Genomic DNA, 25,614 nt, shown 5'->3' with positions numbered 1-25,614 from the left:
TGTTGTGGTGTTTAGTTAACCGCTTGGTTCAATTCTGCAATGCGATGTTTAATTGATGTGGCTGCATTCTGTTATTGTATACCATGTCAGGAATAAATCGAATTTGGATGCACTTAATACATGAGAAACATATACAAGTCCTATATTTCCTAGTTCTTAAGCATGCTTGGTTTGGTTAACTGTCTGATGTTCTATTAGGAGTATGTTATATTGTGCAATGCGGTGCTTAGTTAATGTTTGGTTCATTTGTTGTGGTGTTTAGTTAACTGCTTGGTTCAATTCTGCAATGTGATGTTCAATAGCTGTGGCTGCATTCTGTTATTGTATACCATGTCAGGAATAAATCGAATTTGGCTGCGCTTAATACATGATAAACATATACAAGTGCTATATTTGCTAGTTCTTCATGATGCTTGGTTTGGATAAATGGGTTTTCCATGTGGCTTGAATTAATCTGATGAATCTGCAATGTGCTTATTTTTCATCATCATATTTTACTGATAGCATGCGAACCCTTACTTAACCTGATGACTAACTACCTTATATGTGTTGCAGGGAAACAATGGGAAGCACTTTGGTTTACAAGATGGTACTAACTATTATACCTTGCCTTTTTTATTCCTTTTCCCCGGTTCCAATATGGAGAAGATATTTATGCACATCCTTGTTTTCAGTGTTCACTGATGATTACCTCTCAAACCACCTCTGTGGTCAGGAGGCGAGGAAAGTTTTCATACAACACCCACAGTTCAATATTGAAGTGTTCCTGAAGAGGTCGAAGGATGGACGGTCAATCATCCACAGGCACTGGCCTAAAGTTGCAAAGACCTTCAACATGAATGAAGGCTCAATATTCACCTTCCGATTTAGCCGTTTTCCAGATGAGATGCATCTCTCTATGTACCGTCTATGATGCTAATTTCGAAAGATTCTAGATGTTGCATGTGAAACTTGCTGCTGGTGCTGTTGTGTAATGGGGTAGCTATCATGGAATTGTCACGGCAGATGTCCTTGTAGAAGGACTTAGTTGTGGAGCCATTGCGACGAGGTTAGCTGAAAGGGGTTAAACATGACAAATGACACGAAGAGTTTATACTGGTTTGGCCCCTTGCGGTGAAGGTAAAAGCCTACTCCAATTTGAGGTGGTATTGCTAGGGTTTTGATTACCCAGGAGCAAACATGCTTTCCCTGGCTTTCGACTTGTTGTTTCTTGCCCTAAGCCGCTGCCGGGCCATCCCCTTATATACACGGGTTGACGCCCTGCGGCCTACAGAGTCCCCGCTGGCTCATACAAACGTGTCCGGCTTGGTGACTTATCTTACATGCCTTATAACACAAGTTACATATACATGGCGGTTTATACTCACGGGCCTTAAGCCGCCTCTTGGTTTGGGCCCCTTGACATGCCCGCTTCATGAACCGCCACCTTCACATATTTATGGGCTTCTTCTAGATGAACTGCCATGGGGATAACCCGGCCCCTCCTGGACGGGTTATTCCCAATAGTTATATCCCCAACATTAGGCCCCAGGTTGATTTGAACTTGTTCATGTCAATCTTCAACACTTAGAAAAAATCTTCCTTCATCTTGTTGTGTTTACCTGTAAACCGCATGACATCATCTCCAGAAATTACGGCAACCCGCCGTGACGTCACCTGTAATTAATAGTACACACGGCCCAAATCTTAATTAAATCCTTTTCTTTACTGACCCTTCGAAAATCGAGGCACCCACGCCGTCACCTATCTGTTTTCCTATCTCCTCGATTCCCGCGCATGCCACTTATCCTTTCAACCTTATAAACAGGGCCGCGGGTTCACTTTCCATTCTCCCCCTTTGCCTTCTCTCCTTCATCTTCCTCCTCGCGACGCTCCAGTACACCTGATCTCCATCGCCGTCGACCTTCGTCTCCTTCATCGACTCCGGCCGCTGCATCACCCTGAATGGACCAGAACGGCGCGCCGCTCCTCCACTGTTAACCATCGCCAGTAAGTCTCTCTCTTTCCTCTTCATAGATCGATCTATGTTAGGGTTTTTCTGTTCTTTGATGTTCATCGCCGTTCTTCCCTTTCTCCGTCCTAGATCGCATAGTTTTTATCTGAAAATAACATAGAACTCGCGCGGTAGCAGTTTTAGCCCTTATTTTTTGATGTCAGACTATATCTTCTTTGCAATAGATCTCATCTGAGTACCCCCACTCTTCTGGTACCGCCACCTTACATTCAAATTTTATTCCATTTTTCTGAATGGGAAAACTTTGTTTTTGCCACTCTAGCTTTTGACCACTTTGCTTATGCCACTCTAGAATTTGACATTTCACTTTTGCCACTCATAGTTTTTGACAATACATCACAATTACCATTCCATGGCAAAAACAATAATTTTAGAGTGGCAATTGCGATACATTATCAAAATCTAGAGTGGCAAAAGTGAAATGAAAAGTTATTGCTTTCTCCACTGAATGGCATTTGTGATGTATTGTCAAAAACTATGAGTGGCAAAAGTGATATGTCAAAATCTAGAGTGGCATAAGCAAAGTAGGCAAAAGCTAGAGTGGCAAAAACAAAGTTTTCCCTTTCTGAATAGCTGCAGATCCAAACTTATAGCTCCAACCTGTGAAACTTGTTTGTCCTAACACTTAGCAAAACTTTGCTTTTGTCAGATCTTGAATACCAGTACGTGTCATGGCGGCTTACATGCCCGGCTTAAAATTACTCATATATCATTTGTCCTCACTTAAGTCGCCACTCTGAATATATACTGAACTGTTAACTTATGATTTCCCCAATTGATTTAAACCGGCAAAATTTCCCTTCCTTTAGGCTTTTTCTCTTCACAATGCCGCCAAAGACAGTCTATACATGCAACTGGGTTCCCTCCATTGTCACTGAGGGCACACTCAATTTTTTTTAACAATGGATATTTGCCAGAAAAGTATGTCATGCACTATCATGCCCCTGAACCGAGCGAAGAAAAACCTCAACCGAAGGATGAAGAAGTCGTTGTATTCACTGATCACATGAACCGGGGCTTCTCACCACCCGCCTCTAAGTTTTTCCGAGATCCCTACATTTCTTCCAACTCCATCCTCAAGACACTGGACCCAATTCGATGTCGAATATCTGCAACTTACAAGTCTTCTGCGAAGTATACCTTCAAGAGGAGCCTAGTGTTGAACTTTTCAGGGAATACTTTTATTTGAACCGCCAGAATGAGTTCATGAACAACCCTAGCTTGGAACTTGGCGGAATTTTGATTCAACGCAGAAGAGATGCCATCTTCCCTTATGCCTTCCCGCCTAGTCACCACAAGGATTGGAATCAGACGTGGTTTTACTGCAAAGATACCTCTCCGGCTGACGAGAATCCATTGTCGGGTTATCGTGCTGAACGTCTTGGCCCGAAGCATGATCTTCTGGCAAAGCTTTCAGCTAATAAATGTAGAAAACTTGCACCCACCATAGCGAAAGTTAAAGCTCTGCTGGGAAACGGTTAACTGGCATTGACTTAGTTTCATGCTAGGTTGCATGGTGGATCATACCCTTGAGCCGCCGTCCTGGCTTAATGTGTAAATACACAGGCGGTAAAAAGATCCATTACGCCACAACCCTTTGCGTCTGTCTGATGATGCAATTACTAAAATGACAAAAACTCTTTTGAACGAAGATTCTGAGGACTACATCAAAGTGGGTCTAAGCCCTTTCTGCAAACTTAACCCGCCGCGAGATGTGAGTCTCCAACTTTCTTTGCTTTCAATTCATCATTCGAATGTTCTATTAACTTCAACTTTGCTGACTTTCACAGGCTAAATTATATTTTTGGAAGGCAAAATATAACCACGAAGCGGCTAAAAAGGCCAGGGCTGCCAAGAAAGCCGTCAAGAAAGCCCGCAAGAAAAACAAGAAAAAACCAAGTGCTTCCAGTATGTTTGAGCTGGACGGCAGTTCTGAGTCGGAGGTAGCCCTTGACTCCCTTGGCTCCTTTTCCAATCATCTTATTGACACTGACTATTATCAGGATGATACGGGGGCCAGCCGAGCCATTTAAGAAGAGGTAATGATTGTTTCCTCTAACTCAGAGCCTTTGGCAAGACAAAAATTTTGACGGGTAATCCGGAAAGTAAGATTTTCACACCCCTTAGCTTGTTTGGATCCTCACTTTATTTTGAAGCAACAGCAGTATGAGAGCCGGCGCCAGACTCAGAATAGCAGAGGTGAAGAATTTTCCTCCGGCTTATTGAATAGTCCGGTTCCACGGAAACGTCAAAACGAGGTTCTTCCATACTTAACTTCTTTTTACCCGATGGCGGGTCTCTTTCGCCAGCCACTCAATTCCTCTGATTCGAACTACCAGGAAGTTTATATTTCTTCTTCGGGCGACTCATCGCAAACTCAACTGCCGGCTTCCAAGACTGTCCCAGGGTAATAATGGTCAACTGTATTTTGTACCTCTTTATACTCTTATAATTGTACTGACCTATTCCAATCCTTGTAGTGGACAAGCAAAGCCTAGCAAGAGGGCCAAGGTGACCAAGCCAACTGATGATCCTAAAACTGTTGAACCGGAACAGCAAGCCTCTGCACCTGAAGTTTCTGAAAAGCAACCAAATGACCCTGTCCCTAGTGTTTCACCTGAGAATCCGGATCTCCATGCTGACAACACCCATATTAACTCTTCAAACCTTGGACCGTCAAGCCCACATAAGCCGTCAAAGACTCACACTGATGATGTTCTGATTACTGGCACCGGCTTTACAGAGCCGGGAAATCCAATAGCTTTGGCTAAGCATACTGCAAAGCAAGAAGTTATGGAAAGGCGGAGAGTGAGGTTTGATGTCTCCCACTATGCACAGTTGAGCAGCAGTGAGATACTCTCTGGCTACCTTAGCCAAGTACACTCCAGCCGTGATCTTGAAGTTGATATGGTGAAGCAAATGCACCAAAAGTATGAGGTATAACTCCCACCTTTGAATAATTATATACATCCTGCTAGCCCCCAAGTCTATTGGTTATAATAAAATGGAATAGACTGTAGACTTAAAACAATCCATAAGCTTCTTATCGTAGAACCCTTCCAAAGCCGGTTTAAATTTAAACTGGGTGTTTAAGCAAGTTTAGCATTGCATCCGTAGAACCCAAGGGCCGGTTTAATCAGCATGAATGAGCCGGTCCTGTTTATTATTGGTTAAGAAAGGAGAGCTTATCTGTGTAGCCCTCATGAATCGGCTGTGATTGTTTACAGCACACCCGGTTCATCATGAAGAAGATACAATCGATATACATTAGCCCCCAAGTGCCAAGTAGTCTTGCTTACAAAGTGCTTGGGACTTTATTTACGAGAGCCGTTTTACTTAAAGAATTTCTTTGGCAGACATTAGCCCCCAAGTGCCAAGTGTTGTTGCTTGCAAAGGACTTGGGACTTATATTCTTGTAATTCTGAATGTGTTGATAAGTCTGCGCTTCATACAGGCTGCTACTACTGAACTTGAGTCATAGTTAACGGATGCGAAGACCCGGCTGGCGAGTCAGGAGTCTGAAACCAGGAAAACTGAAGCCAAATTCCAGTTTAGCATAGCTGAATCAGAAAAGCTGAAGACCAGTGTCGGTGTCAAAACCGGCGGATCTCATTAGGGGGTCCCGAACTGTGCGTCTAGGCCGGATGGTAACATGAGGCAAGGGACACGAAGTTTTACCCAGGTTCGGGCCCTCTCGATGGAGGTAAAACCCTACGTCCTGCTTGATTAATATTGATGATATGGGTAGTACAAGAGTAGATCTACCACGAGATCGAAGAGGCTAAATCCTAGAAGCTAGCCTATGGTATGATTGTTGATGTGTACGTTGTCCTACGGACTAAAACCCTCTGGTTTATATAGACACCGGATAGGGTTAGGGTTACATAGAGCCGGTTACAATGGTAGGAGATCTACATATCCGTATCACCTAGCTTGCCTTCCACGCCAAGGAAAGTCCCTTCCGGACATGGGACATAGTCTTCAATCTTGTATCTTCATAGTCCAGGAGTCCGGCTGAAGGTATAGTCCGGCTATCCGAACACCCCCTAATCCAGGACTCCCTCACTATCCCCTGAACCAGGCTTCAATGACGATGAGTCCGGTGCGCAGATTGTCTTCGGCATTGCAAGGCGGGTTCCTCCTCCAAGTACTTCGTAGAAGATTTTGAACACAAAGATAGTGTCCGGCTCTGCAAAATAAGTTTCCACATATTGCCATAGAGAGAATAATATTTACACCAATCTAATCTACTGACATATTCCGTAGCGTGACACACCACGGCCAAGCCTTTATCCGATTTGTTTCATTATCCCACCTCAGTGCGTTATGCGAGGCAGTTTCCTTGGCATGTCTTGTTAAAGCAGAGATCGTGTCCCCTTATCCCGGGATTCTCATCAATACGAGCGTGGGTAACCCAACCGCGCCATTGATTACGGCGCTTGGAGATAAGCGAGTTTTACCAGGCTAGTGGGGACATGTAGTTGCGTCCACCCATATAAGGGGATAAGGATCCACCTTTTCACCTACGCCTTCTTCCTCCTCTGCCTATCCATTCTTGCGCACTTGAGCTCCAGCGCCCAAGTCCGCACTCCCTACCTCAACCTTCTCCAGCCATGTCTGGAGCGGGAGGCAAGTGGATGGTCTCCTCCGTCACGGAGGGACATATCAAAAAGCTGAGGAAGGCCGGATACCTGCCTAACGACATCGCGTACCAGCTATCCCAAAAGGGGCAGCTCATCCCCACCCCTAGGCCCCATGAGAGGGTGCTGTTTCTCCCCCATTTCCTCCACGGACTGGGCTTTCCACTCCACCCATTTTTCCGGGGGCTCTTGTTCTACTATGGCCTAGATTTCCACGATCTGGCCCCGAATTTCGTCCTCAACATCTCGGCTTTTATCGTCGTGTGCGAGGCCTTCCTCCGCATCCGCCCCCATTTCGGCCTATGGCTCAAGACTTTCAACGTCAAGCCGAAGGTGGTGCGCGGCAACCAGGCGGAGTGCGGAGGCGCCATGGTGGGCAAGATGGCCAACGTCCTATGGCTCGAGGGCTCCTTTGTGGAGACCCTGAAGAGGTGGCAATTGGGGTGGTTTTACATCACCGAGCCGCGCGACGCCGAATGGGTCGCACCCCCCGAGTTCTGATCCGGACCCCCCACACGGCTCACCTCCTGGAAGGAGATGGGCCTGTCTTGGGGTAAAAAAGGAGAGCTGACTGGACTCCAAACATGCATCCAAACCCTGGCGGACAAGAAGCTCAAGCTTGTCAATGTAGTCCAGGTTATGCTCATCCGCCTGATCCTCCCGTGTCAACAACGGGCTTTCAACCTGTGGGAGTTCGACCCGGCGCGGCACCAGACTCTAAGCGGGCTCTTCGACACGACGTACGAAGATGCCTGGAAGGTGCTTTTCAAAGGCGCCAAGGCTCCCGCATCCGCTACCGAGGATCGCGGATTCAGTGCGCAGCGTCATGCTCTCGCGGTAAGCTGTTTTTTTTCCTTTTACAGGATATCAATGTTTCATAGTTTGACTCCATGCGGGATCTAAACTCCCTTACCCTTGACAGGATTGGCAGGTGACATCCGGACAGATCAACTGTCCGGCTCCGTTGCCCGAAGGCCTAGCGGACGCTCGCCTGGCGAAGCTGCTGGTTCCGGCACCCTATGTGGTGCCGGAGAAGAAGGCCGCAAAAAAGGCTGCGGGGACTCGAAAGAGTGCCCGTCGCCAGGAGGTGTCGGATCCATCATCCGACGGTTCCGAGGCGCATTCCTCCCGTGAAGACGAGGAGGAAGAAGAAGAGAACTCTCCCCCTCCAGTGGGAGGAGAGAAGAAAAGGAAGGCCTCCCTCTCTGGGGAGGCCGGAGGGTCCAAGAAGGGGAAAACCCTTCCTCCGGACTGCTCCACCGCCGCCGACAGCGGCGGAGAGGAGTGGCAGCCCAGGGCCAAGCCCCTGGCAAAATCGTGAGTATCCGGATACCAGAGTAATTCATAGTATTCGTTTATTGCACAGCTTTCCCTTACGTCGAATGTGTTTATGCAGCCCACCCAAAGACAGGCTCGACGCGTCGTCGAGCGGCTCACTGGACTCGTCGGATGTGAGCTCACTTCCGACGGCTTCCTCCCCCCGCCCTACGGACGACACCGAAGTGTTGTCCCAACAGGTTCCAAACCGAGAGGAGATGGTCCTGGGGGCGCCGCAAGGCGACCTCCCGGACTCCATGAGTAAAGGGGATGAAACCCCTCAGGGCTCCAAGTCCGGCTCTAGGCCGGACACCGCTCCGGAACCTTCAAAGGTTCCAGAGTCCGGTGGGGGACCTCCTTCCAAGAGGAGCAAGTCCACTGTACCGGCGGCCCCCGTCCAACCGGAGGCGCCGGACAATATGTTGGAGGCGCTCCAAGGCACCTCCATCGACGAGGAGCACCGCGCTATTATGAGTGCGGTGGTCCAGAAGGTTCAGTCCGCCAAGAGCGGACTGACTGAAGCTTGTACTAGCCTCTTGACAGGCTTTGAGGTAAGTAAAGAATGTGTAAATAATAGTACCGCATAGACAGTATCCCCTGATGCTCTGTTTGGCGTTCGGGAAGAAAAGCCGAATAGAGGATCAAATAGAATTCACAGGAGTCTAAAAAATGAGTCAATATGCATATGCAGGCTTCCCTGCTTGCGTCCGCCGCACTGACTGCGGAAGTGGACACGCTAAAGCAGAACCTCGAGCGGTCCAAGCAAGAGCTCGGGTGTGCCAAGAAGCAGCTTGAGGACAATGAAGGTAAGAAATACCATGTTTTTAAATATATATATATATATATATATAAAGGTGCAATTGCAAATAATGACAGGATTATCGTGGCTATTTTAGGGGCCACGTCTGGAGTGGCGACCCTTAAGCAGGCGTTGGTCGAGGCCGAGAAGAGGGCAGCCTCGGAGCGCACCGAGCGGGAGAAGTATGAGGCCGAGGTTGGCAAGGTGCGGCAAGAGCTCCAGGCTCTCATGGAAAAACATGAGAGTTTGGAGCTTGACTCAAAGACGCGAGCGTCCGAGCTCGCGGTGGCTATTGAAAACGCCAAGTCTGCCAAGGCCGAATCCCAGAAGACCCTCCAGGAGTTGGATGAAGTGAAGAAGATAGCGGCGGGTAAGGCATTCTTTATGCAAAGCAAACACATAAACATGAGTTACTTGTTACTTACCCGAATTCGGAGCTCTCCAGGAGCGTTCGCAGATCTTCCCCGGAGTGTGTTCGATGCCGCTGCATTCTATCGAACCGAGGAGGGCAGCTCGACAGAGAAGGTGTTCTGGTCTCAGTATGCTGAGTCCAGACACCCCGTGCCCCTGAACGACCAGCTGAAGCAACTGCTCGAGCTCCACAAGGCGTCCGAATAGGCCATGAAGGGCCTCATTGTTCGGCTGTGGCCTGGAGGGGCCCTGCCTGGGAGCTATTTCGGGCTGGTGTGGCGGTTGGTGGAGGCCTGTCCAAGGCTCGAAGTCATCAAGCGCTCCATCTGCATTGAAGGTGCACTGGGGCAAGCTGGATGCCGAGAAGCTGGTGAAGGACGGGCCACCGCCGGGGAAAGAGCATCGCAAGCCCGAGAATAACTATAAGGATGTTCTGAAGGGTGCCTGCCTCGTGGCGGATGAATGTTCTAGGGATGTAATTTTTGAGTGAAACTTGCTCGTTTTGTCCTGTGCGCTGAAAACTTGGTTATATGCACTAAGCAATGCTGTTGGAATTTAAAATATTACCTTATGTGCGGCTGTTTATCAATTCTGAGAGATGGCGAGTCGTCGGCTTCTGCCCCCGTGCCGCTAGTGCTGGGGTGTTCGGGGATAAATCTGAGCTCTCTTTTTCCCATGTTTGGGTCCTTCGAGGGAGGCGCTCAGCCCAACGAACAAGGAAATCGGACTATAATGCGTGAACACTCTCACTTAGCCATAGAATTCTATAATTTTAAATTTCAGCGAAGCCCCTGGTATTCGGAAGACCGAGTTCGGGGCGCTATCCACGCCTTGGCCGGACAGAGCCGGCTCCTCGCCCTAACGGCATAAGTCTTTAGGGACTCGAAAAACATCTCGAACAGCGACCAGCTCTCGCTTCATCATGACAGTCAGTTTTAGCTTTCTCCACTGAGGTGCTCGACCCAGCTCAACTAGGGCACAATCGCAGTGGTTCTCCTAGTGCTACCTTAGCCGATATAGCAGAACATAAGGCACCAAAACATAGGAGCCGGGCAAACCCAACTATTGACCCAAGACATGAGTTGGAGCCGATGCATATAATGCTATAAGTTCGGGGTGCCACACTTGTTAAAGTGTTCGGACTTCTCACACCATATTGAGGGGTACTAAAGCCCCTGGCGTATTTTGGCCGTACCAACATGTACGGGTGCAACATGTCGTTAAGGAACATATATGAAGAAAAAAGGTAATGCGAAAATAGATGAAAGCTATGCATTGTTTATTAAAAAGGGCTGCAATCAAAGAAGAACGATACAAATAATGCGATAAGTGGAAGGTTGGACTAGTTAACATGTCCGTTCCAGGGGCAAGCTACGGAATAGTATGCGGAACAGGTATACTGATCGTGATAGAGACCACCTGGGAGTTCCGTACTGCGGCGTGGCTTGTCTGCTTCCCTGGTTCTTGCATCATTTGTGCGGCAATTGAACTGCCGAACAGGCCTTCCGAAGGATGAAGTCCTGAAAGTAAGAGAAAATTAAAAAATCGGCAGCCCCTGGTACGGTTTAAGCCGTGTTTTGGGCGTGCCGTGATGGTGCCCCTCCCCCTGTGCCCATGGTATCTCTAGAGCGTAATTATGTACGCAAAGTACTGGCGTCGCCTTTTTGCGAGGGTTGGGATTGGGGCCGCATTGCTACGCATGCTCGGATCGTGCCAGGCGGTCTTGTTGTAGGTTAATCCGGGCGCGCTTGACGGTGTCCGGTCGCTTAGTGGCCGGACTGGAGAACTGCCTGGAGAGGCTACTTTGTACTTCCACTGCAAGGGCCGCCGTGTGCTCCTCCGTTCGGAGGGAGCGTTCGGTGTTTCCATTGACCGTAATTACTCCTCGAGGGCCTGGTATCTTGAGCTTAAGGTATGCGTAATGTGGTACCGCATTGAACTTAGCGAATGCGGTTCGCCCGAGCAGTGCGTGATAGCCACTGCGAAACGGGACTATGTCGAAGATTAACTCCTCGCTTCGGAAATTATCCGGGGATCCGAAGACCACTTCAAGTGTGACTGAGCCTGTACAGTTGGCCTCTACACCTGGTATTACGCCTTTAAAGGTCGTTTTGGTGGGCTTAATCCTCGAGGGATCTATGCCTATTTTCCGCACTGTATCCTGGTAAAGCAGGTTCAGGCTGCTGCCGCCGTCCATAAGGACTCTAGTGAGATGAAATCCATCAATAATTGGGTCTAGAACCAATGCGGCGAATCCGCCATGACGGATGCTAGTGGGGTGGTCCCTTCGATCAAAGGTGATCGGGCAGGAGGACCATGGGTTGAACTTTGGGGCGACTGGCTCTACCACGTATAAGTCCCTTAACGCACATTTCCGCTCCCTTTTGGGGACGTGGGTTGCGTATATCATGTTCACCATCCGCACTTGTGGGGGAAAACCCTTCTGTCCATTGTTGTTCGGCGGCCGGGGCTCCTCGTCGTCATCGCTATGCAGCCCCTTGTCTTCATTTTCGATGTTTAACTTGCCTGCCTGCTTCAACACCCAACAATCCCTGTTGGTGTGATTGGCCGGCTTTTCGGGGGTGCCATGTATCTGGCACGAGAGGTCGAGTATTCGGTCCAAACTGGACGGGCCCCTAGGATTCCTTTTGAATGGCTTCTTCCGATGACCGGATTTAGAGCCTCTGAATCCGGCATTAACTGTCGTATCCTCAGCATTGTCACCGTTAATGCGGCGCTTCTGCTTGTTGCGACGCGACCTACCACTACTGTCCCTGGTGTCCGAATTACCAGGGTTCTTGGTCATATTGTTGCTACGAGCAAGCCAGCTGTCCTCTCCCGCGCAAAAGCGGGTCATGAGTGTCGTGAGTGCCATAGATTTCGGCTTTTCCTGTCCAAGGTGCCGGGCCAGCCACTCGTAACGGATATTGTGCTTGAAGGCTGCTAGGGCCTCAGCATCCAGACAGTCGACTATTTGATTTTTCTTTGTTAGGAACCATGTCCAGAATTGCCTGGCCGATTCCTCTGGCTGCTGAATTACGTGACTTAGGTCATCGGCGTCTGGGGGTCGCACATAAGTGCCCTGGAAATTGTCGAGGAATGTGGCTTCCAGGTCCTCCCAACAACTGATTGATCCTGTTGGCAAGCTGTTAAGCCAATGCCGAGCTGGTCCTTTAAGCTTGAGTGGGAGGTATTTGATGGCGAGGAAATCATCGCCGCGGGCCATGTGGATATGAAGGAGATAATCCTCGATCCATACCGCAGGATCTGTTGTGCCATCATATGGTTCGATGTTTACAAGTTTGAAACCCTCGGCAATTTGATGATCCATTATTTCGTCTGTGAAGCAGAGTGGGTGTGCGGCGCCTCTGTACTGGGCTATATCATGACGTAGCTCCAATGAGCCTTGTCTATTGTGTTCGGCCCCGCTGAACTTGTGGCCGGCGTGACGGTTACCGTCTCGAGCCGTGGGGCGCCCACGCAATCCGTAGATCGATCTTGTTTGCCTTGCCTTGTCCTCCAACATGTCTCGTAGGTCCGGCACATATTCCCGTTCCTTGGTACGGGGTGCGGCTTGAGTGGAGGGCCGAGAGGCCTCTCTGTCGCGACCACGAGGTGGCTGCTCGGCTGCATCAAGTGCTTCCTCCTCTAATCGGGGTAGCAACTTGCGCTTTGGGTAGCTCTTGGAGGGGCGTTCGAGTTTATGCTCTTCGGCCGCAAGGACTTCAGTCCATCTGTCGACTAGCAGATCTTGATCAGCTCTAAGTTGTTGCTATTTTTTCTTGAGGCTTCTTGCCGTGGCCATAAGCCTGCGTTGAAAACGCTTTTGCTCGACGGGATCCTCTGGCAGGACGAATTCATCGTCGTCGAGGCTTGCCTCGTCTTCAGAGGGAGGCATATAATTATCGTCCTCGACCTCTCTGTCTGCCGCTCTCTCATGAGGGCTGGTTTCTCCATCCTCCTGTGCTAAATCTTGCTGGAGGGGGTTTTCTTTGGTGCTTTCCGGAGTATTATTATCTCCCATGCTGGAATCACCGTGTTTGTTTTGGCGGGATTTTGAGCGGCGCCGCTGATGCCGGTGCTTAGGCTGTTTCTTCGAGGGGTCATCCTTTGCTGTTCCGTCGCCATCTCCCTCTTTTGGGGTGTCCACCATGTATATGTCATATGACGAGGTGGCTTTCCAGGGCCTAGTAGGCGCTGGTTCTTCATCATCTCCTTCATCGGCGTCCATACCGTCGAGATCTTCGGAGTCGAAGTCGAGCATGTCGGTTAAGTCGTCGATAGTGGCTACAAAGTGGGTGGTGGGTGGGCTTTGAATTTCTTCATCGTCCGTACCCCAACCTTTCTGACCGTAGTCCGGCCAGGGCTCTCTTGATAAAGAGAGAGACTTCAGTGACTTAAGGATATCGCCGAAAGGCGAGTGCTGAAAGATGTCTGCGGCAGTGAACTCCATGATCGGCGCCCAATCAGATTTGATCGGCAGGGGCGCAGAGGGTTCGGAGTCCGGAGAGGAGTCCGGCTCCTTGGGGTCACGGGTCTCGCAAAGTATGGGGCTGGTGTTTGGATCAATCGCCGTTGGGGTCGCAGCCCCCGAGGTGGCGTCCAACCGTCCATCCTCGATCGTCGCAGTTGGCTCCAAATTAAGGGTTGGAGCCGATGCGGGTGCGGCCTCCAGGGCACTGTTCGGCGGCAAAGCTAGATCATGCTTGTCGTGACAGTGCGGCGCGCTCGGCAGTGGCTCGAATCCGTCGAAGATCAAGTCCCCGCGGATATCAGCCGTGTAGTTTAAACTTCCAAATCTGACCTGACGGCCCGGGGCATAGCTTTCGATCTGCTCCAGACGGCCAAGCGAATTGGCCCGTAGTGCGAAGCCGCCGAAGATGAAGATCTGTCCGGGGAGGAAGGTCTCACCCTGGACTACATCGCTATCGATGATCGTAGGAGCCATCGAGCCTGACAGCAACGACACAGAGGAACTCTCAACGAAAGCACCAATGTCGGTGTTATAACCGGCGGATCTCGGGTAGGGGGTCCCGAACTGTGCGTCTAGGCCGGATGGTAACAGGAGGCAAGGGACACGAAGTTTTACCCAGGTTTAGGCCCTCTCGATGGAGGTAAAACCCTACGTCCTGCTTGATTAATATTGATGATATGGGTAGTACAAGAGTAGATCTACCACGAGATCGAAGAGGCTAAACCCTAGAAGCTAGCCTATGGTATGATTGTTGATGTGTACGTTGTCCTACGGACTAAAACCCTCCGGTTTATATAGACACTGGATAGGGTTAGGGTTACATAGAGTCGGTTACAATGGTAGGAGATCTACATATCCGTATCGCCTAGCTTGCCTTCCATGCCAAGGAAAGTCCCTTCCGGACACGGGACGGAGTCTTCAATCTTGTATCTTCATAGTCCAGGAGTCCGGCTGAAGGTATAGTCCGGCTATCCGAACACCCCCTAATCCAGGACTCCCTTAACCAGTTTTAAGACAGAGAAAAACACTTGGGCTGAAGAAAAGACTGCTTTAACGCAGCGAGCTAAAAAATCCGAGGCAACTCTTCAAGAAGTAACCACTGAACTCTCCGGCTTAAAGCACCGTGTCTCTCAAATGGTCTTTGCTATCTTAGGTTAGGCGCTTTGCTAATCATCAAAGAGTGAATCCTTGTCATGATAATATAAACCTCCATTAACCAATCTGTGATTTTCCAGGTCCGAGAAGCAGCAACCTGAATCAACACGTAGTAATGAAGCTGAAAGCCGTATATACATTGGTTGAGCAATTATACACCGGAATTCAACGCACATTAGCTACCATTTCTCCAACAAACGAAGGACCCAATCTGTTCAGTGATGTGTTGAAGAAATTGTCAATCTTGCCCACCAGAATTTAAGAGATAAAACAGTGTTGTGCGAGAGCCGGTGCTGTGACAGCCTTGAGCCGTGTGAAGGCATGGGTACCGGAGTTAGACCCGGCCGATGTGGCCAGTGGATATCCAAGTCTGAAGGAAGGTGGGACTTCTTTTCATGAACAAGACTTCGCCGCTTGTGTTAAAGAAATTCGTCCTCATGCGACGGTCATTGCTAAAGAAACCAATCTCTCCAAATATCAGTCGGCTTATGATGCAGAAAATCAAAAGATGTCTACTCCTGCGTATAAAGTGATGGATTTGATTCCTCCAATTCGTAGGCACACCTTCGCCCCTGAAATTGACCCGTCCAATCTTATTGATGATGAAGACGAATTCTACACCTTACGTGGCATTGACTAGTCAACACCAAACTTCCAAACAGCGGAGGAGGACGAAGAACCGGCAAGGGATGATCCAGAGCCAAGCCAAGAAGAATGAACCGCCAGGTGGTTTATATATTTGATTCTTGGAAAAAACACTTGATCTCATTTGGCTCATGGAATCATGTAATAGGGTACTAAAAACTTGAATCTGTCGTGCCATCGTGCACGTTTCTGTTTTGCGCAATACTGCTGATCCGCCAATTTGAAAGATGACCATTTTACTCTTATGACAGTATTGATTTATGCAGATCGAACTTGATTATTCCCCTGCACACAAACAAGTCACAAGTGCCATGGCAGTTTACCACCAGGCGGCTCATGATACCCAATTAAAGGCCACTGGGGACGAGCAGTCCATAACCAGGGCTGGTCTGACCATAATGTTTAACATAATAAAATGTCATACCTGTGGCATGTACTTAGACCGCCAGCTTAATTCCTTGATCCGGTTTGAAGTTTGTAGAACTACAACTCCAAACATAATATTATGATACTCTTGATGACTTAAAGTCTGCCATCCTGGCAGGTTGTAGAAACCCGAAAAATGCTTCAAATATGATCCATAAGGAGGGTAGCTTGACCCAATGCGTAAAAACCAGATGGCAAAAAAGAAATCGCATAAAGAAAAGAAAGCAAAAAATTCGAGGCCTCTGAGGGCCGCTAAACCAAAGTGTCTTCTTCAATGAAACTAGCCGGAGCCACTGGAAGGTACGTGCTATCCGTGAGCCTGAGTCACAATACCCAATCGACATTTGAACCCAGATAAAGTTAGGGCTTGCTTTATAGACTTATCATGAGTACGCGGGGTCAGAGTAACAACATACATCACGGGCCGATTTATCCAAGTTTCAAGGAAGGTGGCTTACAAAGCCTGGATCTATCCTGACTATCTGTAAGCCGTGCTCTCACGTTACAAACCGGCGTTTGAACCTTAACGAGCTCAAATCTTGGTCGAATACGCCATAAAGACTGATCGTTTAAGAGTTCGACGGGTCAATCAGGATGACCTGATGGAGTTGAAGCAGCTGGCTACAGGTAGGATGACCCGGAAAGGTTAAGTTCTCTTTGGTCGAATACGCCTATGTTTGAGCAAACCTAGTCAAGAGGGTAGTAACGTTGTGTTCTCTTTGGTCAAATACGCCTATTTTTGAACAGGAAGCCCCCAAGTGACATACTGACAAATTGTGCTCGCTAGGAACCTATGTTTGAGCTGTGCTGTACATCCAACTCTCTTTGGTCCCTACAGTTTTGGTGTCAAGCCTCTTAGATGAACATGTAAGGAGATGATAAAGACTCAGCTTCAAGGAAGTGAAACGACAGAGGCCATGAATTATTAGGGATGCCGGCTTTATTATCTGTACTCTTATAAAAAACAGAGTTGGTGATGATGGTTTTCCTGCCATCCTGCAATATAGGCCATCCGATTTATATCCGACGGATAGGAAGGAAACTATGGCAATTTTGCAAAACGATACCCACACCCCTCTCCACATTTGCAAATAAGGCCTTCCCTCGTTCATCCTTTTCTCTGACAGGATAAACTACTCATACAAATGCATCTTGATGTTCTGTGCAACGCACAGGCATCTAGCTAGTACTGTCTATAATATATACACCATCAGATTATGTACATCATGAGAGCCGGTGGCTCAAGTATAGTAAGGCCGAAGATGAGCGATGTTCCATGGCTGACGACTCTCCTCCTCCAAGGTGTGCGAGTCCTTGTATTCCGATGTATCATGTTGTACTCCGATGTATTTCTATTATGAAATCCTGCTTCCTTTATATGGAAATGGAATATATTATGTGCTTAATATGAATGTCAATTAGATTAGTGAATGGATTATTAATAATAAGGCAGTTAGCCCGCTAATTGGCCAATTAGCTTGCTAATTGGGTTTTCCTATTGCAAATGGTTAATGAGAAAACACCGTGGGCGATGACCTCAGGCAACACACATAGTTTCTAGGAATAAACCGTGTTGGATCAATGAACAATCACAAACGACATTCTCTTCAAAACTGTTTGTGTTACGCCACCTTGCGCAAATGTTTTCCTTGTAGTGACTGTGTGGGATGTATATACAAACGGAAACGTTTAGTGGTGACTGACTGTGTGGGATGTACTTACGACCGGAAATGATTTCGCCTGTATAATTGTATTTTTTGAGCACTAATGTACGTCTTTCTATATTTGAGTGCTCGCCGGTCATACATGACCTCATTTGCCGAGCGTGTGTGCCAGGAGGGCATATCCCCAACGGTTTCTGGGTCGTGTGGGAAGGACCCCCCTATCGCCCACACTCACTTGGAGACGGTTCTGAATGCCGTCGTGGAAAGGGGTTAAAACCCGTTTGTTTAGGACCGACGCATACCAGTGTTAGGCTCGTCATACAAGTGAAATTCTACCATGGGAGGTTCCTTCCTAGAATGAAAGCGAAAATTTTGCACGAAGGTATTAGTGAGGAGGAGGTATATCATGCAACAAAACTACTTTGGACCATATAAATTTGACATGCAAGCTCAAATACATGGTCACCACAGCAGCAAAAAATTGCAATATATAAAGCACTAGAACAAAAACTAATTGTCCATTGTAGTAGTCACATACCGATGAACAATCCCCGAAATGGTTTCAAAAATGGAGCTCCGAGCAAAGAGATCGAAAATGGCAGCAAGATGAGTAAGACCACGGGTTTTGAGCAACGGTGTGATTTTTTCTGGAGGAATACGAAGTGGATGGGTGGCTAGAGTAAGTGAAGGGGCCTACGTGCGGCCCACACGCCACCTAGGCGCGCCCTGTGAGCTTGTGTCTCACACGTGCTAGGTTGTCAGAATCGTGATTTTGAATCGGATCAGAGCTCTGATGGTAGAATCGTAAATCGTAGAATCTTCACTACCAGGATCGTAGAAACGTAGATTTTATGAACTAAAATCGTAGAATCAGATGGGTAAGTTTGGATCGTAAAGTCGTAGAATCATAACAGAATCGCGATTCTAACAACCTCGTGCACCCCCTGGGATGTGTTCAGTGCAAAAAATTTCCAAATATTGCATAAAAAATCATACTAAATTTTCAGGGCATTTGCAGAACTTTTATTTTTTGGTCATTTTTTATTGCATGGATAATTCAGAAAATAGTAAAATAATAGCATTTCTACTTCATTAATTCTAAATAACATATAGTAAAAATTGGGTACTACAAGTTGTGTTTACTAAATTCGTCCATCTCATGCCTATCAAAAGGAATCCACTAACAAGGTTGATCAAGTCTTGTCAACAAACTTCTTCCTAATAACATGAAACCAGAGAATCTTTGTATAACACTAGGTTACCTCAACGTGGATATGCATGTCCCCAACAATAAGAATGTCATATTTCTTTTTGACACTAGGAATAGGGAATTCAAAACCTCCAATAGTGATTGTTGAAAATTTTCCAATAGAATTGATACTATCCACTCATACGTCTCCAACGTATCTATAATTTATGAAGTATTCATGCTATTATATTATCATTCTTGGATGTTTTACAAGCATTTTATAGCAAATTTATATCATTTTTTGGGACTAACCTATTAACCCAGTGCAAAGTGCCAGTTGTTGTTTTTTTGCTTGTTTTTTACACCGCCGAAAATCAATATCAAACGGAGTTTCAAATACCGTAAAAATATTTGTGGGTTTTTTTGGACTAGAAGACATCCAGTGGGCCAGAGAAGCACCTCGGTGGGTGCCCCAAGGGGGGCACAACCCACCAGGGCGTGCCTGGGGCCCAGGCGTGCCCAGGTGGGTTGTGCCCACCTCGGTGGCCTCCCACACCGCCTCTTCGCCCTATAAATTCCCAAATATTCCAAAAACCCCCGGGGTAACCCTAGATCAGAAGTTCTGCTGCCGTAGGCCTCTGTAGCCACCGAAAAGCAATCTAGACCCCGTTTCGGCACTCTGCCAAAGGGGGAAATCATCACCGGTGGCCATCTTCATCATCCCAGTAGCCACCATGATGAGGAGGGAGTAGTCCACCCTTGGGGCTGAGGGTTTGAACCAGTAGCTATGTGTTTAATCTCTCTCTCTCTCTCTCGTGTTCTTGATGGCACGATCATGACGTATCGAGGGCTTTGTTAATATAGTTGGATCATATGGTGATTTCCTCTCTCTATCTTGTTGTGATGAATTGAGTTTTCCCTTTCAGATTTCGTTTTATCAGATTGAATACTTTTATGAATTTTAGAGAACTTGATATGTCTTGCATAAAAATACCCATGGTGACAATGGGGTATCATATTGATTCACTTGATATGTGTTTTGGAACTCAACTCGCGAATTCCCTAGGTGACATTGGAGTAATCTACGCATAGGGGTTGATGCACGTTCTTGTCTTTGTTTCTCCGTAGAAATCTTGGGGAACTCTTTGAGGTTCTTTGTGTTGGATTGAGTATTATGAATCTGAAATTATTTGGTGTTATTTTAATACGAACTCTTGGATAGATCGATCGGAAAGAATAGCTTCGAGGTGGTTTCATACCCTACGAACTATTTCTTCTTAATCTCTCCGCTAGATGGGATCTTTGGAGTGATTCTTCATCGCACGTTGAGGGAAGGTTATATGATCCAATTATATTAGCACTGTTGAGAGATTTCACTAGTGAAAGTACGGACCCTAGGCCCCATTTTCAAGCATTGCAATACCGTTTGTGCTCCGTTTTATCAATAGCTACCTTGCTGTTTTTTATTGTTCTTATTACAAAAAATCAATATCTACTATCCATATTACACTTGTATCACCATCTCTTCGACGAAGTAGTGCACCTATACAAATTAGCATTGTATTTGGTGTGTTGGGGACACAACAGACTCTTTGTTATTTGGTTGTAGGGTTGTTTGAGAGAGACTATCTTCATCCTACGCCTCCCACGGACTCATAAACCTTAGGTCATCCACTTGAGGGAAAATTGCAACTATCCTACAAAACTCTGCGCTTGGAGGCCCAACACGTGTCTACAAGAATAATGTTGCATAGTATAACAAGCTCTTTTCTGGCGCCTTGCCGGGGAGGTGAGTGCATGAAGGTATATCTTTAGATCTTGCAACTGAATCTTTTAGTTTCTTATTTATCACTAGTTTGGTTTATAAAATAAAACTACGAAAAAATGGAGAATGGGTTACCTCAAGTTATTCTTTATCTATATAATGTTTATCTTGAGAATAAGGATTCCGATAATTGTGCTCAATTGCTAGAAAAAGAATTCAACAAAATTATGGCATAAAAACGTTGGATGATGAGCATGTTTGCAATAGTATGAATTCTTTGAATATCCATGATGTTAATGATGATTACATTACTCATGACAATGACGTCTCCTATAAGAATGTCAATTTTTTAGGAGTGAATCGGGAATGCAATTTCACACCAAAAAGGGAAGATAGATTTTATAAGAAGCATAAATATTTAGAAACAAAAAAGTTACAAGAGAGGCTAGATGATAGTGCTAAAAAATTTAATCTTTTTTCGCCATCCTTGTGAACTTTGCAATGAATGTGGTCATTTCAATCTCAATGCAATTTTTTTCATGATCAAATCATGTCCAAAAATTGCGATAACTTGATTACCCTCGAGCATCATAAAGAGATTAGTCTTCTTTTTGGGTATGAAGAAATGAAATGTATAACTGAGGGTATTCCAAAATTTAATCTCGAGAGATTTCCTGATTTTGATCTACAGGAAATTTATATATTTTGTGTGGTAAATTGCATTGAGAATCCTTATATTGCCAACTATCTAAAGACAAGAAAACAAATAGAATATGAAAAGAGTACTAATGCAAGGGAAAATATTTCCCAATACCCTCCTATTGTCTCTCATGATGAAATAGGTGACGAGGAGGAGCCCCCTATTCAACCAATCTCATCAATAAGAAACTTGAAAAAATTAATTAAACCCACACATGATGTGATGAAGAAGAATAAAAGAAGAAAGAATAGGGGTAAAAAGGTATCTCTCCCAAATAATGTTGCTCCTATTATTGTTGTGCCTCATGAAAATGAATCAAAAGTAATTGTGGAAGATGATGCACTTGATGATGATTCTGTTATGTCTATTGCTTGTTGTGATAATTATGATGGGGAAGATAATGATGCTTCTTATAATCTTGGAAATCTTTTTGGCACCAACTTGGGAAATGATGATGATAGCAATTGTTATACCGTTGGTGCTATTCATACTATTAATGATGAGAGTGATTATGCTTACGATATGCCAAGCCACAAGCTTGGGGATGCTATGTTTGATGAGAATGACATGTTTCAGAATTTATTTGCTGCAATTAATGTCTGTCACAAGCTTGGGGATGCTATGTTTAATGAAGATGATCTTCTTAGTCCCCCTACTTCGAACGATCAAATTTGTTATGATGATTGCATGCCTCCTATCTATGATGAGAACAAAGTTGCTACTTATGATGATTATTGTGATGATACTTATGTTATAAAAAGTAGTGATAATTATGGTCATAATTTTGAATATCCTTTTACTGAACATTACTCTTTTAATGTGGAAACAATTTTTAGTATTCGAGTTTCATATGATACTTCCCCTATTATGAACAGGAATAAAATTGCTTATATGGAGAGTAATAAATTTTCTATGCCCATGGATCATGAAAACAATGTTTTATGTGATGGTTATATTGATGAATCTATTCATGATGCTACTGAAAATTATTATGAGATAGGAACTTATGATTCATGATGCTCTTGTTATGTTTCAATCCGTATCTTTTATGCGAGCATCATTGAACTCATCATGCCTAGCTAAAAGGCATTAAAGAGAAGCGCTTGTTGGGAGACAACCCAACACTTTTACCTACTGTTTTTGTGTGTTCACATGATTATGCTACTGTAGTGATCATTTTTATTGCTTTTGTTTCAATAAAGTCCCAAGTAAAGCTTTTGGGTAGTGTGGATGATAGTTGACTTGAATCTGTGCAAAAACAGAAACTTTTGGGTCCAGTGCAGAAATTCTTATATTTTACTGGAACATGAAAATATTCTTAATTTTTTATAGGTGATAGATATACAAATTCTCCATGTTGTCCTAATTTTTCAGAATTTTTGGCGTAGTAGAAATATGGTTGGAGTATAGATTACTACACAATGTTATGTTTTTGACAGATTATATTTTCAATGCATATTTTGCTTCTTTTCTAGTTTCTATGGCTTATATTGCTCAATATAAATTGTGGAAATGATATTCTACAGTAGTAATTGTTTGGAAACAATTATGAATCTTGTCTTTGATAGTACCAAAGTGAAATGGTTTGCTTTTTATCATACCAACCTATCTCACAAAGTTCTGTTAAGTTTTGTGTGATTGAAGTTTTCATGTTTTGGGTGAGATGTCGATATGAGGAAAATAAGGAGTGAAAAGACCCTATGCTTGGGGGTTCCCAAGGAACCCCGAGTTTATAGACAAGGAATATCCAAGCAACTAAGCTTGGGAATGCCCCGGAAGGCATCCCCTCTTTCGTCTCCAACATTATCGGTAACCTTACTTGAGACTATATTTTTAGTCGTCACATGATATGAGTTTTACTTGGAGCATCATTTTATTTTGTTAGTATTTGCTTTATGTTATTTAGAATAATGTTCTGCATCTTTATTTTCATTAAAAATGTCAAGTATAGCCTTTGCCATGATTGTTTTGCAAGTCTACATATTGTTGTTTCAAATCAAAAAGTTTATCGCTATTGCAAATTTTTTCTAGAAAAGTCAGAATGTCATAAAATGTTGAAACATTTTGCACAATAAGCTCTGATAAATTTTCTACAGTGTGGTAAATTTTCATAATTTTTGGAGTTAAAGAAGTATTGATACTCTTGCATTCTTTACAGACTTTACTGCTTTGGCAGATTGTTGTTATGTTTGCATATGTTTGCTTGTTTAATGATTCTATTTGAGGATAGGAGTATTAAATATGCATAGGCATTTAGTATGGAATGTTGGATAATAATTTTACTAATTTGCTACATTAGAGAATGATAAAGTTTTTGCATTGGTTTATACTAACTTATCTCACGAGTTCTTGTTGAGTTTTGTGTGGATAATTTTTTTAAGATTTAGGGAAACCATGATAAAAGGAATTAAGGAGACACAAAAGGTCAAGCTTGGGGATGCCCAAGGCATCCCAAGATAATATTTCAAGAAGTCTCAAGCATCTAAGCTTGGGGATGCCCCGGTAGGCATCCCACCTTTCTTCAACAACAATTATCGGTTAGTATCGGTTGATCCTAAGTTTTTGCTTCTTCACACGATGTGTGCTATTCTTGGATTCTCATTTTATTTTTTGTTTTTTTGCTTGATGCTTTAATAAAACACTTAGATCTGAAAGTTTTTAAATAATTAAGAGAGAGTCCGAAAATAGCTACCCATTTACTTAACTACTCGTTTGATCTTCACTTATATCTTTTTGGAGTAGCTTGTCATTCACTCTTGTGCTTCACTTATATCCAATGAGTAGATTGTTGAATAAATTGCATATAATGGAGCTGAAATTATATGTTCATATCATGCCTAGTGGTAGCTTCACATTGGGTTTACAAAGTGAAATCTTTTGAAGCTTGACAATCAAAATATTGGTCATACAAGCAATTCCTGAATGATTAGTAGAAGGAAGAGAACTTTCATGTGCAAAAACACTATCTTGGAAATATTTTGTGATTGTGAGCCCCCATCAAAATATTATATGCAAAAATTGTTAACGTTGTACAAGGAAGACAATGTAATGATTTATGTTTTCTCATATTCACATAGAAGTTATATTGTCATAGATCCTTCAACATGTGGTGCTTGCCCCCATCTTTGCTAGCCAAAAATTCCGCACCAAGTAGAGATACTACTTGTGCATCAAAAAAACATTAAACCAAAATCTTATTTTCAAGAGTCCACCATACCTACCGAGGGATTGATCAAGATCCCTCAAGTAAGTTGTCATTGGTGCAATAAGGCAATAAAAATTGCTTCTAAAAGTGTTAGATCTTTTAATGTAAGAGAAAATTGAGCGTTGTACAAACTTGTGATAGTAAAGAATAAAAGTGACAGACTGCATAATAAAGGTTGCTATCATAAGGGGCAATATAACGTGACATTGTTTTGCACTAAGGGGTTGAGCATACAAACAAATAAGAGCATGGCAACCTCTGTTTCCCTCTGTGAAGGGACTATCTTTTACTTTTATGTATTTACTTTCATGCAAGAGCCAAAGTTTTTCTCTTTATTTTTCTCTTTTGGCAAGCATCATGTGGTGAGGAAAGATCTAGGCACGTATATCTAGTTGGATATGGGTAGCTTGAGTTATTATTGTTGACATCACCCTTGAGGTGAATTTGTTGCGAGGCGAAATAATAAGACCCTATCTTTCTATGTGTCCAGTTGAAACGTTTTGCTCATGTGTATGCAGTGAGTGTTAGCAACCATAGAAGACTATATGATGGTTGAGTATGTGGAGCTCTTACTTAGACTCTGTTGAATAAGTTGAACCACAATTGTTTGGTGACTAAGAATATAGGTTGTTGAGTTTCAACAGAATCCATTGCTTGAACCTTAACATGTGAATTGGTTGCTACTTTGTCATGATGAGTTGTATGAGAAAGAGTTGTTGTTACGATGCTAGGGAAAGATTGAAATTATCATTGACCAAACTTGTGCACTTTGCTAGCATTCACACTTCATAAATTATTTCTTTTATCATTTACCTACTCGAGGACGAGTAGGAATTAAGCTTGGGGATGCTGATACGTCTCCAACATATCTATAATTTATGAAGTATTCATGTTGTTATATTATCATTCTTGGATGTTTTACATGCATTTTATAGCTACTTTATATCATTTTTTGGAAATAACCTATTGACCCAGTGCCCAGTGCCAGTTGCTGGTTTTTGCTTGTTTTTTGCATTACAGGAAATCGATATCAAATGGAGTCCAAACAACGCAAAACTTTTTGTGGATTTTTTTGGACCAGAAGACATCCAGTGGGACAGAGAAGCATCTAGGGGTGCTCCAAGGGGGGCACAACCCACCAGGGCACGCCTGGGGGCCCAGGCGCACCCAGGTGGGTTGTGCCCACCTCGGTGGCCTCCCGCACCGCCTC

This window comes from Triticum urartu, chromosome 7A (assembly GCF_056163025.1).
Source record: "Triticum urartu cultivar PI428250 chromosome 7A, HENAU_Tu73, whole genome shotgun sequence".
NCBI lineage: Eukaryota > Viridiplantae > Streptophyta > Magnoliopsida > Poales > Poaceae > Triticum > Triticum urartu.
This window is presented reverse-complemented; position numbering follows the sequence as displayed.